Below are 18021 nucleotides of genomic sequence, written 5' to 3'. Positions count from 1 at the left end.
GTCTGAAAAGACCTTGCAGCTTCTGCCCTTGCAGAAGCTGAGACCCCCATGCTGTGAAGATTCCAGAGACACAAGAACGTGGAGAAAGAGTCCTAGCTATTGCAACCATCCCAGCCACTTAGCCCGATCCTCCAACTGACTGAAGCCTCATGAGTGAGCTAGGCAAGAACAGCAAAAGGACTGCCCAGTTAACACAAGTAATAACTTGTTGAAGTTTTCAGCCATTATGGTTTGGGGCTGGTTTGTTATGCTGCAACAAATAACTGATACAGGGATCAAGACAATTTTAGAGACTACACAGGACTTACCACCATTTATCCAAAGACTATCCATGTGAGAGTGGTAGAAGCAGCTGCAGCATTCATTTTTACAGTGCTCATGACATTTTTAAATGCCAAACTATCATTATCTTTATTGGAACAATGTTATATTTTTTGTTTATTAAAAAACCTAAAACCTAAATCATTTATGTCTTGAGACTTACTCAGAAAATCAATGTTACAATAAAATTCTTATTACAATAAGTTTTCCCTCATTTGGAAAGTATTCTGAACATATCTTTTCATGTGCTTAAAATCTAGTTATCTCCTTATTTTAATTTTCATTTCTTAAGTTGATTGGGAATCTCTTATCTTTTATATTTATAATTCATTTTTATTTCCCCAGAGTCAATTTTGACCACCATCAATTCCAAATCTCTTATCTTTTATATTTATAATTCATTTTTATTTCCCCAGAGTCAATTTTGACCACCATCAATTCCAAGGTCTATTTCCCCAGAGTCAATTTTGACCACCATCAATTCCAAGTGGTCTTAGAATGGAGGTGTGTGATAGTTCTGAAAGAAAGGGGAAAGTACCATTGGGGACTAGCAAGGGAGAAAAGAAGAGAAGTAGATTCTGGGAACCAATTCTCAACCTTCTGAATTCTGATAAATTCCTTTCTTCAAGGACTGAATTCCTTTGGAATCCTTCTCTTTCACTTGCTAAACCTTCCAGGTCCTGACTTTGTTAGGACCTGGCCTATTCCTCTCCAGTAAAATTTGTCTTAATCAAAACGTGCTTCACCAAACATCCCACCTAAAGAGACTCAGCTACGGAGATTCAGGCCTGAGAGATATGGTCCTGAGCAGACATCTTTTCAAGGACAGTAGTAACTGATAAGTCAGATTACAAAACGATGGATATTGTATCTGACTTTTTTCCTGCTATTTCAACATTGGATAAATAAATTCTGGCATGCTCACTGTGCCCCAATATTAAAATCAGTAAGAAAATCTTGTTCACTGCTGTCAAGAGATGAATTCAATTTGAATTTTAAGGTTTACCACTTCCATAGGGCTTTGGCTCACCTCTAGTTATAGCCTCTAGCTTGTTTCCTCATCAGCCAGCTCCCTCCACCCCCAACACTACCACCAACCACCATTCCACATTTGGCTCTTTGAGTAATCCAGGACCATCACTCAGTCTCACATGTGGGAGGGGATAAGACATGAACCAATCCTCCAGGCCCTGTGATAACACTTCACAATTTTTGACTTCCTGTCATTGAGATTTATACAGCATCCTTGCTTCTGCTTGATCAAGAGTGTGTCCATATGTTTTCTATCTCCCACAGCCCATCAAGTCCCCAAATAATATAATAACTATCACTTCTGAGCATTTACTATGTGCAAGGCACTGTTCTGAGAGTTTTATAAGTACTCACTTTATAAATATTTACATCAGCATCGTTATTATCATAATGTCACCCTTAAGTTCTGTGACAATGTGTTTAGTAGCTATTCTTTATAATATGAAGCTACTTACAGCAATTTTCCTCTGCAAGGGGGCTTTACCTAAAATCCCAAATACTTATTACAAAAGCGTAAGAAATATTTTTTCCCTCCCACAGCCTTTTAGAGAATCACAATACACATTAGCATGGTGAAAGTCTTGAGAAGTCTTATAGTTATTTTTCCAATTTATTTAATCTTATTTAACTCATTGCTTCCTAAACTTATTTGCCATGGAAACTTTCTCCTTAGCCACTTAACAGTTTTGCAGACACATTTTGAAAATGGTAAATTCTATAAATATAATCAGCAAAACAGTGGGATTCTGATAACAATTTCTATTTCCTCTTCATGCAGAACTGGTGAAAACTCCTCAGCAGTATGGCAAAAAAAAAATAGCTCATGTTCTGGTTCTATCTGGATCGTTCTCCATTTTTTATTTTTTAATATCCCACACTTTTCTAGATCTTTACTGGTCTATGACAGAAAGTCATTCTTTCATATGGAGGCCCTTAATCTTAGTCATCATGTATAATTTATTAAAGTTTCATTTTAAGAACATGAACAAGAGGTCTCTTAAAGGTTCACTCCTTTTACTGCCCAGAGGTGGTTGGGCTCTGTTTCTGGGATATTGCATCTCTTTGTTCTAATTAGAGTGATCTGTTTGTTATCTGTTCCTGGGTTCTGGGTGATCTTTTTTCTCTTTGTGATGCAGGGACGGTGTAGTCTTTAAATCTCCTTTTGGCAGGAAGCATAACTTTCTGATATAAATCTGAACTGGAAAATGTATCCCTCCTTAAGCAATGACATGCAGATACCAGAACACTTCCTTTTGAACACTTGCTTGTAACAACTAAAAGAGGAAGGATAAGGGATGAGGTATCTACTCTCAATATTCCCAGTGATTTTTGTCTCTATTTGAGGACAGAATACCCAGAAAACTTGCTATAAGTATGACATCCTCCATTGTCCGACAGTAATCTCATAGAAATAGGCCAGGCCAGGGGCTTCCCTGGTGGTGAGGTTGTTGAGAGTCCGCCTACCGATGCAGGGGACATGGGTTCGTGCCCCGGTCTGGGAAGATCCCACATGCCGCGGAGCGGCTAGGCCCGTGAGCCATGGCTGCTGAGCCTGTGCATCCAGAAAAAAAAGAAAAACAAGAAATAGGCCAGGCCAATCTATAAAAACATTGGTGCATTACTGAAACAGTTAGGAAAAGAACCAAGGGAGCCACTACAAGTCCTTTGACAGATATAACTCCTGGCGTTTTAATCTTACTCTGTGGTTTTGGTGGCAGTCAATTTAAGGTCATTTTGATCCACTTAGTGCCAGGAATGGTTGTGCCTATATTGCATGTCTGAAGTAGCAGAAATTTCCTCAAGCAATATGAAATCAAAAAGGAAGGAATTTTTGTCATTCTGCAATAGTCTACTTGGGGTGCTCTTCTAAGAGAGCATTCTAAGGCAACATTGTCCAAAAGAAGTTTCTACAGTATGGAAAATCTTCTATAATGTGCATTCTTCAATACAGTAGCTAATAGTCACATGTAGCTATTGAGCATATGAAAAGTGGCAAGTGTATTGGAAAAAAATGAATTTTAAATTTCATTTACTTTTAATTAAATTTAAATTTGTATAGCCACATGTGGCTAGTGCTACTGTTTTGAACAGTGCAACTCTAAAACGCTTACAGCACAAGTAGTCAGTAGAACCGTCAAATCAAAAACATCCATTACTTTTATTTTCCAAAATTAATAAAATTAAAGGAAAAACACAAATCAAAATCTGTAGTGTGCAATCCATGTTTCTGTTTATAGTAATGTTTATGTGTGAGTTATCTCTCTGTGAGACATACCAACTATAGGTCATCAAAAAGAGAGTATCGGGAAGAGTAAGAAGATGGCAGAAGAGTAAGACGCAGAGATCAACTTCCTCCCCGCAGATACACCAGAAATACATCTACACGTGGAACTGCTCCTATAGAACAACCACTGAGCACTGGCAGAAGACCTCAGACCTCCCAAAAGGCAAGAAACTCCCCCACGTACCTGGGTAGGGCAAAAGAAAAAAGAAACAACAGAGACAAAAGAACAGGAATAGGACCTGCACCAGTGGGAGGGAGCTGTGAAGGAGGAAATGTTTCCACACACTAGAAGCCCCTTCGCAGGCGGAGACTGCAGATGGCGGAGGGGGGGGGAGCTTCGAAGCCGCGAAGGAGAGCACAGCAACGGGGATGCGGAGGGCAAAGCGGAGAGATTCCCTAACAGAGGATTGGTGCCGACTGGCACTCACCAGCCCGAGAGGCTTGTCTGCTCACTCGCCGGGGTGGGCGGGGCTGCGAGCTGAGGATCGGGCTTCAGTCGGAGCACAGGGAGAGGACTGGGGTTGGCGGCATGAACACAGTCTGCAGGGGGTTAGTGCACCACAGCTAGCTGGGAGGGAGTCTGAGGAAAAGTCTGGACCTGCTGAAGAGGCAAGAGACTTTTTCTTCCCTCTTTGTTTCCTGGTGCGCGAGGAGAGGGGATTAAAAGCGCTGCATAAAGGAGCTCCAGAGACGGGCGCAAGCCGCGGCTAAAAGCGCAGACCCCAGAGACGGGCATGAGAAGCTAAGACTGCTGCTGCCGCCACCAAGAAACCTGTGTGCGAGCACAGGTCACTATCCACACCTCCCCTCCTGGGAGCCTGTGCAGCCCGCCACTGCCAGGGTCCCGGGATCCAGGGACAACTTCCCTGGGAGAATGCATGGCGTGCCTCAAGCTGGTGCAACGTCACTCCGGCCTCTGCCGCCACAGGCTCGCCCCACAACCGTTCCCCTCCCTCCCACCGGCCTGAGTTAGCCAGAGCCCCCTAATCAGCTGCTCCTTTAACCCCGTCCTGTCTGAGCGATGAACAGACGTCCTCTGGCGACCTACACGTAGAGGTCGGGCCAAATCCAAAGCTGAAACCCGGGAGCTGTGAGAACAACGAAGAGAAAGGGAAATCTCTCCCAGCAGCCTCAGGAGCAGTGGATTAAATCTCCACAATCAACTTGATGTACCCTGCATCTGAGGAATACCTGAATAGACAACAAATCATCCCAAATTGAGGAGGTGGACTTTGGGAACAAGATAGATTATTTTTTCCCCTTTTTCTCTTTTTGTGAGTGTGTGTGTGTATGCTTCTGTGAGAGATTTTGTCTGTATAGCTTAGTCTTCACTATTTGTTCTAGGGTTCTATCCACCTGTTTTTTTTTTTTTAACTTAAATTTTTTTCTTAATAATTATTTTTTATTTTAATAACTTTATTATTTTATCTTATTTTATTTTATCCTCTTTCTTTCTTTCTTTCTTTCTTTCTTTCTTTCTTTCTTCTTTCTTTCTTTCTTTCTTTCTTTCCACTTTTTCCCCTTTATTCTGAGCCGTGTGGATGAAAGGCTCTTGGAGCTCCAGCCAGGAGTCAGTGCTGTGCCTCTGAGATGGGAGAGCCAACTTCAGGACACTGGTCCGTGAGAGACCTCCCAGCTCCACATAATACCAAATGGTGAAAATCTCCCAGACATCTCCATCTCTGGTGAAGACCCAGCTTCACTCAATGACAAGCAAGCTACAGTGCTGGACACCCTATGCCAAACAACTAGCAAGACAGGAACAGAGCCCCATCTATTAGCACAGAGGCTTTGTACAATCATAATAAGTCCACAGACACCCAAAAACACACCACCAGACGTGGACCTGCTCACCAGAAAGACAAGATACAGCCTCATCCACAAGAACACAGGCACTAGTCCCCTCCATCAGAAAGCCTACACAACCCACTGAACCAACCTTAGCCACTGGGAACAGACACCAAAAACAATGGGAACTACAAGCCTGCAGCCTGCAAAAAGGAGACCCCAAAAACAGTAAGATAAGCAAAATGAGAAGACAGAAAAACACACAGCACATGGAGGAGCAAGGTAAAAACATGCCAGACCTAAAAAATGAAGAAGAAATAGGCAGTCTACCTGAAAAAGAATTCAGAATAATGATAGTAAAGATGATACAAAATCTTAGAAATAGAGTAAAGAAAATGCAAGAAACATTTAACAAGGACCTAGAAGAACTAAAGAGGAAACAAGCAACGATGAACAACACAATAAGTGAAATTAAAAATACTCTAGAAGGGATCAATAGCAGAATAACGGAGGCAGAAGAATGGATAAATGAGCTGGAAGATAAAATAGTGGAAATAATTACTGCAGAGCAGAAAAAGAAAAAGAATGAAAAGAACTGAGGACAGTCTCAGAGACCTCTGGGAAAACATTAAATGCACCAACATTCAAATTATAAGGGTCTCAGAAGAAGAAGAGAAAAAGAAAGGGACTGAGAAAATATTTGAAGAGATTATAGTTGAAAACTTCCCTATTATTAGAAAGGAAATAATTAATCAAGTCCAGGAAGCACAGAGAGTCCCATACAGGATAAATCAAAGGAGAAACATGCCAAGACACATATTAATCAAACTATCAAAAATTAAATACAAAGAAAATATATTAAAAGCAGCAAGGGAAAAACAACAAATAACACACAAGGGAATCCCCATAAGGTTAACAGCTGATCTTTCAGCAGAAACTCTGCAAGCCAGAAGGGACTGGCAGGACATATTTAAAGTGATGAAGGAGAAAAACCTGCAACCAAGATTACTCTACCCAGCAAGGATCTAATTCAGATTTGATGGAGAAATTAAACACTTTACAGACAAGCAAAAGCTGAGAGAGTTCAGCACCACCAAACCAGCTTTACAACAAATGCTAAAGGAACTCCTCTAGACAGAAAACACAAGAGAAGGAAAAGACCTACAATAACAAGCCCACAACAATTAAAAATGGGAACAGGAACATACATATCGATAATTACCTTAAATGTAAATGCATTAAATGCTCCCACCAAAAGACACAGACTGGCTGAATGGATACAAAAACAAGACCCATATATATACTGTCTACAAGAGACCCACTTCAGACCGAGGGATACATACAGACTGAAAGTAAGGGGATGGAAAAACATATTCCATGCAAATGGAAATCAAAAGAAAGCTGGAGTAGCAATTATCATATCAGACAAAATAGACTTTAAAATAAAGACTATTACGGACTTCCGGGAAGATGGCGGAAGAGTAAGACGCGGAGATCACCTTCCTCTCCACAGATACACCAGAAATACATCTACGCGTGGAACAACTCCTCCGGAGCACCTACTGAACGCTGGCAGAAGACCTCAGACCTCCCAAAAGGCAAGGAACCCCCCACGTACCTGGTTAGGGCAAAAGAAAAAACTAAACAGAGACAAAAGGATAGGGACGGGTCCTGCACCAGCGGGAGAGAGCTGTGAAGGAGGAAAAGTGTCCACACACTAGGAAGCCCCTTCGCGGGTGGAGACTTCGGGAGGCGGAGTGGGGGAGCTTGGGAGCCGCGGAGGAGAGCACAGCAACAGGGGTGCGGAGGGCAAAGCGGACAGATTCCAGCGCAGAGGATCGGGGCCGACCGGCACTCACCAGCCGAGAGGCTTGTCTGCTCGCCCGCCGGGGCGGGTGGGGCTGGGAGCTGAGGCTCTGGCTTTTGTCGGAGCGCCGGGACAGGACTGAAGTTGGCCGCGTGAACACAGCCTGCAGGGCATTGGTGCGCTGCGGCTGGCCGGGAGAGAGTCCGGGGAGGGGTCTGGACCTGCCGAAGAGGCAAGAGACTTTTACGTCCCTCTTTGTTTCCTGGTGCACGAGGAGGGGATTAAGAACGCTGCTTGAGAGAGCTCCAGGGACGGGCGCGAGCCGCGGCTAAGGGTGCGGAGCCCAGAGACGGACATGGGACGCTAAGGCCGCTGCTGCCGCCACCAGGAGGCCTGTGTGCGAACACAGGTCACTAGCCACGCGCCCTTCCGGGGAGCCTGTGCAGCCCGCCACTGCCAGGGTCCCGGGATCCGGGGACGGCTCACCCGGGAGAGCGCTCGGCTCGCCTCAGGCTGCAGCGTCACGCCGGCCTCTGCCGCTGCAGGCCCGCCCCGCACTCCGTGACCCTCCCTACCCCCCGGCCTGGGTGAGCCAGAGCCTCCGAATCAGCGGCTCCTTTAACCCCGTCCTGTCTGAGCAAAGAACAGACGCCCTCCGGCGACCTACACGCACAGGCGGGGCCAAATCTAAAGCTGAGCCCCTGGGAACTGTGAGAACAAAGAAGAGAAAGGGAAATCTCTCCCAGCAGCCTCAGAAGCAGCAGATTAAAGCTCCACAATCAACTTGATATACCCTGCATCTGTGGAATACTTGAATAGACAACGAATCATCCCAAATTAAGGAGCCCTGTGGATGAAAGGCTCTTGGTGCTGCAGCCAGGAGTCAGTGCTGTGCCTCTGAGGTGGGAGAGCCAACTTCAGGACACTGGTCCACAAGAGGCCTCCCAGCTGCACATAATATCAAAAGCAAAAATCTCGGAGAGATCTCCATCTCAACGCCAGCACCCAGATTCACTCAACGACCAGCAAGCTACAGTGCTGGACATCCTATGCCAAACAACTAGCAAGACAGGAACACAACCCCACCCATTAGCAGAGAGGCTGCCCAAAATCATAATAAGTCTACAGACACCCCAAAACACACCACCAGACGTGGACCTGCCCACCAGAAAGACAAGATCCAGCCTCATCCACCAGAACACAGGCACTAGTACCCTCCACCAGGAAGCCTACACAACCCACTGAACCAACCTTAGCCACTGGAGACAGACATCAAAAACAGGAGGAACTACAAACCTGCAGCCTGCAAAAAGGAGACCCCAAACACAGTAAGATAAGCAAAATGAGAAGACAGAAAAACACACAGCAGATAAAGGAGCAAGATAAAAATGCACCAGACCTAACAAATGAAGAGGAAATAGGCAGTCTACCTGAAAAAGAATTCAGAATAATGATAGTAAGGTTGATCCGAAATCTTGGAGATAGAATGGACAATAGAATGGACAAAATGCAAGAAACAGTTAACAAGGACCTAGAAGAACTAAAGATGAAACAAGCAATGATGAACAACACAATAAATGAAATTAAAAGTACTCTAGATGGGATCAATAGCAGAATAACTGAGGCAGAAGAACGGATAAGTGACCTGGAAGATAAAATAGTGGAAATAACTACTGCAGAGCAGAATAAAGAAAAAAGAATGAAAAGAACTGAGGACAGTCTCAGAGACCTCTGGGACAACATTAAACGCACCAACATTCGAATTATAGGGGTTCCAGAAGAAGAAGAGAAAAAGAAAGGGACTGAGAAAATATTTGAAGAGATTATAGTTGAAAACTTCCCTAATATGGGAAAGGAAATAGTTAATCAAGTCCAGGAAGCACAGAGAGTCCCATACAGGAAAAATCCAAGGAGAAATACATCAAGACACATATTAATCAAACTGTCAAAAATTAAATACAAAGAAAACATATTAAAAGCAGCAAGGGAAAAACAACAAATAACACACAAGGGAATCCCCATAAGGTTAACAGCTGATCTTTCAGCAGAAACTCTGCAAGCCAGAAGGGAGTGGCAGGACATATTGCAAGTGATGAAGGAGAAAAACCTGCAACCAAGATTACTCTACCCAGCAAGGATCTCATTCAGATTTGATGGAGAAATTAAAACCTTTACAGACAAGCAAAAGCTGAGAGAGTTCAGCACCACCAAACCAGCTCTACAACAACTGCTAAAGGAACTTCTCTAGGCAAGAAACACAAAAGAAAGAAAGGACCTACAATAACGAACCCAAAACAATTAAGAAAATGGGAATAGGAACACACATATCGATAATTACCTTAAATGTAAATGGACTAAATGCTCCCACCAAAAGACACAGATTGGCTGAATGGATACAAAAACAAGACCCATATATTTGCTGTCTACAAGAGACCCACTTCAGACCTAGAGACACATACAGACTGAAAGTAAGGGGATGGAAAAAGGTGTTTCATGCAAATAGAAACCAAAAGAAAGCTGGAGTAGCAATTCTCATATCAGACAAAATAGACTTTAAAACAAAGACTATTAGAAGAGACAAAGAAGGACACTACATAATGATCAAGGGATTGACCAAGAGGAAGATATAACAATTGTAAATATTTATGCACCCAACATAGGTGCACCTCAATACATAAGGCAAATACTGACAACCATAAAAGGGGAAATCGACAGTAACACATTCATAGTAGGGGACTTTAACACCCCACTTTCACCAATGGACAGATCATCCAAAATGAAAATAAATAAGGAAACACAAGCTTTAAATGATACATTAAACGAGATGGAGTTAATTGATATTTATAGGACATTCCATTCAAAAACAACAGAATACACATTTTTCTCAAGTGCTCATGGAACATTCTCCAGGATAGATCATATCTTGGGCCACAAATCAAGCCTTGGTAAATTTAAGAAAATTGAAATTGTATCAAGTATCTTTTCTGACCACAATGCCATGAGACTAGATATCAATTACAGGAAAAGATCCGTAAAAAATACAAACAAATGGAGGCTAAACAATACACTACTTAATAATGAAGTGATCACTGAAGAAATCAAAGAGGAAATCAAAAAATACCTAGAAACAAATGACAATGGAGACACAACGACCCAAAACCTGTGGGATGCAGCAAAAGCAGTTCTAAGGGGGAAGTTTATAGCAATACAAGCCCACCTTAAGAAGCAGGAAACATCTCGAATAAACAACCTAACCTTGCACCTCAAGCAATTGGAGAAAGAAGAACAAAAAAACCCCAAAGCTAGCAGAAGGAAAGAAATCATAAAAATCAGATCAGAAATAAATGAAAAAGAAATGAAGGAAACAATAGCAAAGATCAATAAAACTAAAAGCTGGTTCTTTGAGAAGATAAACAAAATAGATAAACCACTAGCCAGACTCATCAAGAAAAAAGGGAGAAGACTCAAATCAATAGAATTAGAAATGAAAAAGGAGAGGTAACAACTGACACTGCAGAGATAAAAGAGATCATGAGAGATTACTACAAGCAACTCTATGCCAATAAAATGGACAATCTGGAAGAAATGGACAAATTCTTAGAAATGCACAACCTGCCAAGACTGAATCAGGAAGAAATAGAAAATATGAACAGACCAATCACAAGCACTGAAATTGAAACTGTGATTAAAAATCTTCCAACAAAGAAAAGCCCAGGACCAGATGGCTTCACAGGCGAATTCTATCAAACATTTAGAGAAGAGCTAACACCTATCCTTCTCAAACTCTTCCAAAATATAGCAGAGGGAGGAAAACTCCCAAACTCCTTCTACGAGGCCACCATCACCTTGATACCAAAACCAGACAAAGATGTCACAAAGAAAGAAAACTACAGGCCAATATCACTGATGAACATAGATGCAAAAATCCTCAACAAAATACTAGCAAACAGAATCCAACAGCACATTAAAAGGATCATACACCATGATCAAGTGGGGTTTATTCCAGGAATGCAAGGATTCTTCAATATACGCAAATCTATCAATGTGATAAACCATATTAACAAACTGAAGGAGAAAAACCATATGATCATCTCAATAGATGCAGAGAAAGCTTTTGACAAAATTCAACACCCATTTATGATAAAAACCCTGCAGAAAGTAGGCATAGAGGGAACTTTCCTCAACATAATAAAGGCCATATATTACAAGCTCACAGCAAACATCATCCTCAATGGTGAAAAACTGAAAGCATTTCCACTAAGATCAGGAACAAGACAAGGTTGCCCACTCTCACCAGTATTATTCAACATAGTTTTGGAAGTTTTAGCCACAGCAATCAGAGAAGAAAAGGAAATAAAAGGAATCCAAATCGGAAAAGAAGAAGTAAAGCTATCACTGTTTGCAGATGACATGATACTATACATAGAGAACCCTAAAGATGCTACCAGAAAACTACTAGAGCTAATCAATGAATTTGGTAAAGTGGCAGGATACAAAATTAATGCACAGAAATCTCTGGCATTCCTATATACTAATGATGAAAAATCTGAAAGTGAAATCAAGAAAACACTCCCATTTACCATTGCAACAAAAAGAATAAAATATCTAGGAATAAACCTACCTAAGGAGACAAAAGATCTGTATGCAGAAAATTATAAGACACTGATGAAAGAAATTAAAGATGATACAAATCAATGGAGAGATATATCATGTTTTTGGATTGGAAGAATCAACATTGTGAAAATGACTCTACTACCCAAAGCAATCTATAGATTCAATGCAATCCCTATCAAACTACCACTGGCATTTTTCACAGAACTAGAACAAAAAATTTCACAATTTGTATGGAAACACAAAAGACCCCGAATAGCCAAAGCAATCTTGAGAACGAAAGAAGGAACTGGAGGAATCAGGCTCCCAGACTTCAGACTATACTACAAAGCTACAGTTATCAAGACGGTATGGTACTGGCACAAAAACAGAAAGATAGATCAATGGAACAGGATAGAAAGCCCAGAGATAAACCCACGCACATATGGTCACCTTATCTTTGACAAAGGAGGCAGAAATGTACAGTGGAGAAAGGACAGCCTATTCAATAAGTGGTGCTGGGAAAACTGGACAGCTACATGTAAAAGTATGAGATTAGATCACTCCCTAACACCATACACAAAAATAAGCTCAAAATGGATTAAAGACCTAAACGTAAGGCCAGAAACTATCAAACTCTTAGAGGAAAACATAGGCAGAACACTCTATGACATAAATCAAAGCAAGGTCCTTTTTGACCCACCTCCTAGAGAAATGGAAATAAAAACAAAAGTAAACAAATGGGACCTAATGAAACTTAAAAGCTTTTGCACAGCAAAGGAAACCATAAAGAAGACCAAAAGACAACCCTCAGAATGGGAGAAAATATTTGCAAATGAAGCAACGGACAAAGGATTGATCTCCAAAATTTATAAGCAGCTCATGCAGCTTAATAACAAAAAAACAAACAACCCAATCCAAAAATGGGCAGAAGACCTAAATAGACATTTCTCCAAAGAAGATATACAGAGTGCCAACAAACACATGAAAGAATGCTCAACATCACTAATCATTAGAGAAATGCAAATCAAAACTACAATGAGATATCATCTCACACCAGTCAGAATGGCCATCATCAAAAAATCTAGAAACAATAAATGCTGGAGAGGGTGTGGAGAAAAGGGAACCCTCTTACACTGTTGGTGGGAATGTGAATTGATACAGCCACTGTGGAGAACAGTATGGAGGTTCCTTAAAAAGCTACAAATAGAACTACCATATGACCCAGCAATCCCACTACTGGGCATATACCCTGAGAAAACCATAATTCAAAAAGAGTCATGTACCAAAATGTTCATTGCAGCTCTATTTACAATAGCCCAGAGATGGAAACAACCTAAGTGTCCATCATGGGGTGAATGGATAAAGAAGATGTGGCACATATATACAATGGAATATTACTCAGCCATAAAAAGAGACGAAATTGAGCTATTTGTAATGAGGTGGATAGACCTAGAGTCTGTCATACAGAGTGAAGTAAGTCAGAAAGAGAGAGACAAATACCGTATGCTAACACATATATATGGAATTAAAAAAAAAATGTCATGAAAAACCTAGGGGTGAAACAGGAATAAAGACACAGACTTACTAGAGAATGGACTTGAGGTTATGGGGAGGGGGAAGGGTAAAAGGTGACAAAGCGATAAAGAGGCATGGACATATATACACTACCAAAAGTAAGGTAGTTAGCTAGTGGGAAGCAGCCGCATAGCACAGGGAGATCAGCTCGGTGCTTTGTGACCACCTGGAGGGGTGGGATAGGCAGGGTGGGAGGGAGGGAGACGCAAGCGGGAAGAGATATGGGAATATATGTATATATATAACTGATTCATTTTGTTGTGAAGCTGAAACTAACATACCATTGTAAAGCAATTATACTCCAATAAAGATGTTAAAAAAAAATAAAAAAATAAAGACTATTACAAGAGACAAAGAAGGACACTACATAATGATCAAGGGATCTATCCAAGAAGAAGGTATAACAATTGCAAATATTTATGCACCCAACGTAGGAGCACCTCAACACATAAGGCAAATACTAACAGCCATAAAAGGGGAAATCGACAGTAACACATTCATAGTAGGGGACTTTAACACCCCACTTTCACCAATGGACAGATCATCCAAAATGAAAGTAAATAAGGAAACTCAAGCTTTAAATAATACATTAAACAAGATGTACTTAATTGATATTTATATGACATTCCATCCAAAAACAACAGAATACACATTTTTCTCAAGGGCTCATGGAACATTCTCGAGGATAGATCATATCTTGGGTCACAAATCAAGCCTTGGCAAATTTAGGAAAATTGATATTGTATCAAGTATCTTTTCCGACCACAATGCTATGGGACTAGATATCAATTACAAGAAAAGATCTGTAAAAAATACAAACACATGGAGGCTAAACAATACACTACTTAATAATGAAGTGATCACTGAAGAAACCAAAAAAATACCTAGAAACAAATGACAGTTGAGACACAATGACCCAAAACCTATGGGATGCAGCAAAAGCAGTTCTAAGAGGGAAGTTTATAGCAACACAATCCTACCTTAAGAAACAGGAAACATCTTGAATAAACAACATAACCTTGCACCTAAAGCAATTAGAGAAAGAAGAACAAAAAAACCCCAAAGTTAGCAGAAGGGAAGAAATCATAAAGATCATATCAAAAATAAATGAAAAAGAAGTGAAGGAAACAATAGCAAAGATCAATAAAACCAAAAGCTGGTTCTTTGAGAATATAAATAAAATTGATAAACCATTAGCCAGACTTATCAAGAAAAAAAGGGAGAAGACTCAAATCAATAGAATTAGAAATGAAAAAGGAGAAGTAACAACTGACACTGCAGAAAGACAAAAGATCATGAGAGATTACTACAAGCAACTCTATGCCAATAAAATGGACAACCTGGAAGAAATGGACAAATTCTTAGAAACACACAACCTGCCAAGACTGAATCAGGAAGAGATAGAAAATATGAACAGACCAACCACAAGCACTGAAATTGAAACTGTGATTAAAAATTTTCCAACAAAGAAAAGCCCAGGACCAGATGGCTTCACAGGCGAATTCTATTAAACATTTAGTGAAGAGCTAAAACCTATCCTTCTCAAACTCTGCTAAAATATAGCAGAGGGAGGAATACTTCCAAAGTCATTCTACGAGACCACCATGACCCTGATACCAAAACCAGATAAAGATGTCACAAAGAAAGAAAACTACAGGCCAATATCACTGATGAACATAGATGCAGAAATCCTCAACAAATTACTAGCAAACAGAATCCAACAGCACATTAAACGTATCATACACCATGATCAAGTGGGGTTTATCTTAGGAATGCAAGTATTCTTCAATATACACAAATCAATCAATGTGATACATCATATTAACAAACTGAAGGAGAAAAACCAAATAATCATCTCAATAGATGCAGAGAAAGCTTTTGACAAAATTCAAGACCCATTTATGATAAAAACACTACAGAAAGTAGGCATAGAGGGAACTTTCGTCAACTTAATAAAGGCCATATATGACAAACCCACAGCCAGCATCATCCTCAATGGTGAAAAACTGAAACCATTCCAACTAAGATCAGGAACAAGACAAGGTTGCCCACTCTCACCAGTATTATTCAACATAGTTTTGGAAGTTTTAGCCACAGCATTCAGAGAAGAAAAAGAAATAAAAGGAATCCAAATCGGAAAAGAAGAAGTAAAGCTGTCACTGTTTGCAGATGACATGATACTATAAACAGAGAATCCTAAAGACGCTACCAGAAAACTACTAGAGTTAATCAATGAATTTGGTAAAGTAGCAGGATACAAAATTAATGCACAGAAATCTCTGGCATTTCTATACACTAATGATGAAAAATCTGAAAGTGAAATTAAGAGAATACTCCCATTTACCATTGCAACAAAAAGAATAAAATATCTAGGAATAAACCTACCTAAGGAGACAAAAGACCTGTATGCAGAAAATTATAAGACACTGCTGAAAGAAATTAAAGATGATACAAAAAGATGGAGAGATATACCATGTTCTTGGAGTGGAAGAATCAACATTGTGAAAATGACTCTACTACCCAAAGCAATCTACAGATTCAATTCAATCCCTGTCAAACTACCACTGGCATTTTTCACAGAACTAGAACAAAAAATTTCACAATTTGTATGGAAACACAAAAGGCCCCATATAGCCAAAGCAATCTTGAGGAACATAAATGGAGCTGGAGGAATCAGGCTCCCTGAGTTCAGACTATACTACAAAGCTGCAGTAATCAAGACAGTGTGGTACTGGCACAGAAACCGAAATATAGATCAATGGAACAGGATAGAAATCCCAGAGATAAACCCACCCACATATGGTCACCTTATCTTTGATAAAGGAGGCAAGAATATACAGTGGAGAAAAGACAGCGTCTTCAATAAGTGGTGCTGGGAAAACTGGACAGATACATGTAAAAGAATGAAATTAGAACACTCCTTAACACCATGTACAAAAATAAACTCAAAACGAATTAAAGACCTAAATGTAAGGCCAGACACTATCAAACTCTTAGAGGAAAACATAGGCAGAGCACTCTTTGACATAAAACACAGCAAGATCTTTTTGGACCCACCTCCTAGAGGAACGGAAATAAAAACAAATATAAACGAATAGGACCTAATGAAACTTAAAAGCTTTTGTACAGCAAAGGAAACCATAAACAAGACGAAAAGACAACCCTCAGAACGGGAGAAAATATTTGCAAATGAAGCAACTGAAAAAGGATTAATCTCCAAAATTTACAAGCAGCTCAATAACAAAAAAGCAACAACCCAATCCAAAAATGGGCAGAAGACCTAAATAGACATTTCTCCAAAGATATACAGATTGTGAACAAACACATGAAAGAATGCTCAACATTATTAATCATTAGAGAAATGCCAATCAAAAGTACAATGGGATATCATCTCACACCGGTCACAATGGCCATCATCAAAAAATCTACAAACAACAAATGCTGGAGAGGGTGTGGAGAAAAGGGAACACTCTTGCACTGCTTGTGGGAATGTGAATTGATAGAGCCACTATGGAGAACAGTATGGATGTTCCTTAAAAAACTGAAAATGGAAGTACTATATCACTCAGCAATCCCACTACTGGGCATATTCCCTGAGAAAACCATAATTCAAAAAGAGTCATGTACCAAAAGGTTCATTGCAGCTCTATTTACAATAGCCAGGAGATGGAAGCAACCTAAGTGTCCATCAACAGATGAATGGATAAAGAAGATGTGGCACATATGTACAATGGAATATTACTCAGCCATAAAAAGAAACGAAATTGAGTTATTTGTAGTGAGGTGGATGGACCTAGAGTCTGTCATACAGAGTGAAGTAAGTCAGAAAGAGAAAAACAAATACTGTATACTAACACATATATATGGAATCTACAAAAAAAAAAAAGAAGTCATGAAGAACCTAGGGTAAGATGGGAATGGAGACGCAGACCTACTATAGAATGGAGTTGAGAATGTGCGGAGGAGGAAGGATAGGGTGTGACAAAGTAAGAAAGTGGCATGGACATATATACACTACCAAACATAGAATAGGTAGCTAGTGGGCAGCAGCCGCATAGCACAGGGAGATCAGCTCGGTGCTTTGTGACCACATAGAGGGTTGGGATAGGGAGGGTGGGAGGGAGGGAGATGCAAAAGGGAAGAAATATGGGAACATGTGTATATGTATAACTGATTCACTCTGTTATAAAGCAGAATCTAACACACCATTGTAAAGCAATTATACTCCAATAAAGATGTTAAAAAAAAAAGAGTATCTAGTAGGCATCATGTCTGGTACTAGGTACAGGAGAAAATAGGAGAGATCAAGGTAAACAAATTTGTGAAGAGCAACTTATAGCATCTGGGATGTATTGGGCATGAAATAAGAAACAAAACAATTAAGCAAAATTGTAATTAACTCACTAAAGGAAAATGTTACATACTAAAAAGCAAAATGTTTAAATGATTTGGGGTTTCATTCACTGACCATAAAACAAAAAATGAAAACATAGAGTTAGTGAAAAGAAAGTCTAAATTCTGGACTTGTTTTGTGAGGATCTCCTGTCCTTGTTCTTACGTCCTTCCAAATAAAGTTCAACATCCAGATCTTGACTGAATGTTTCTGTATCCTAGAGGGTCC

Source organism: Lagenorhynchus albirostris, chromosome 17 (assembly GCF_949774975.1).
Source record: "Lagenorhynchus albirostris chromosome 17, mLagAlb1.1, whole genome shotgun sequence".
Lineage (NCBI taxonomy): Eukaryota > Metazoa > Chordata > Mammalia > Artiodactyla > Delphinidae > Lagenorhynchus > Lagenorhynchus albirostris.
The sequence above is the reverse complement of the archived record's forward strand: the minus strand, read 5'-3'. Positions refer to the sequence as shown.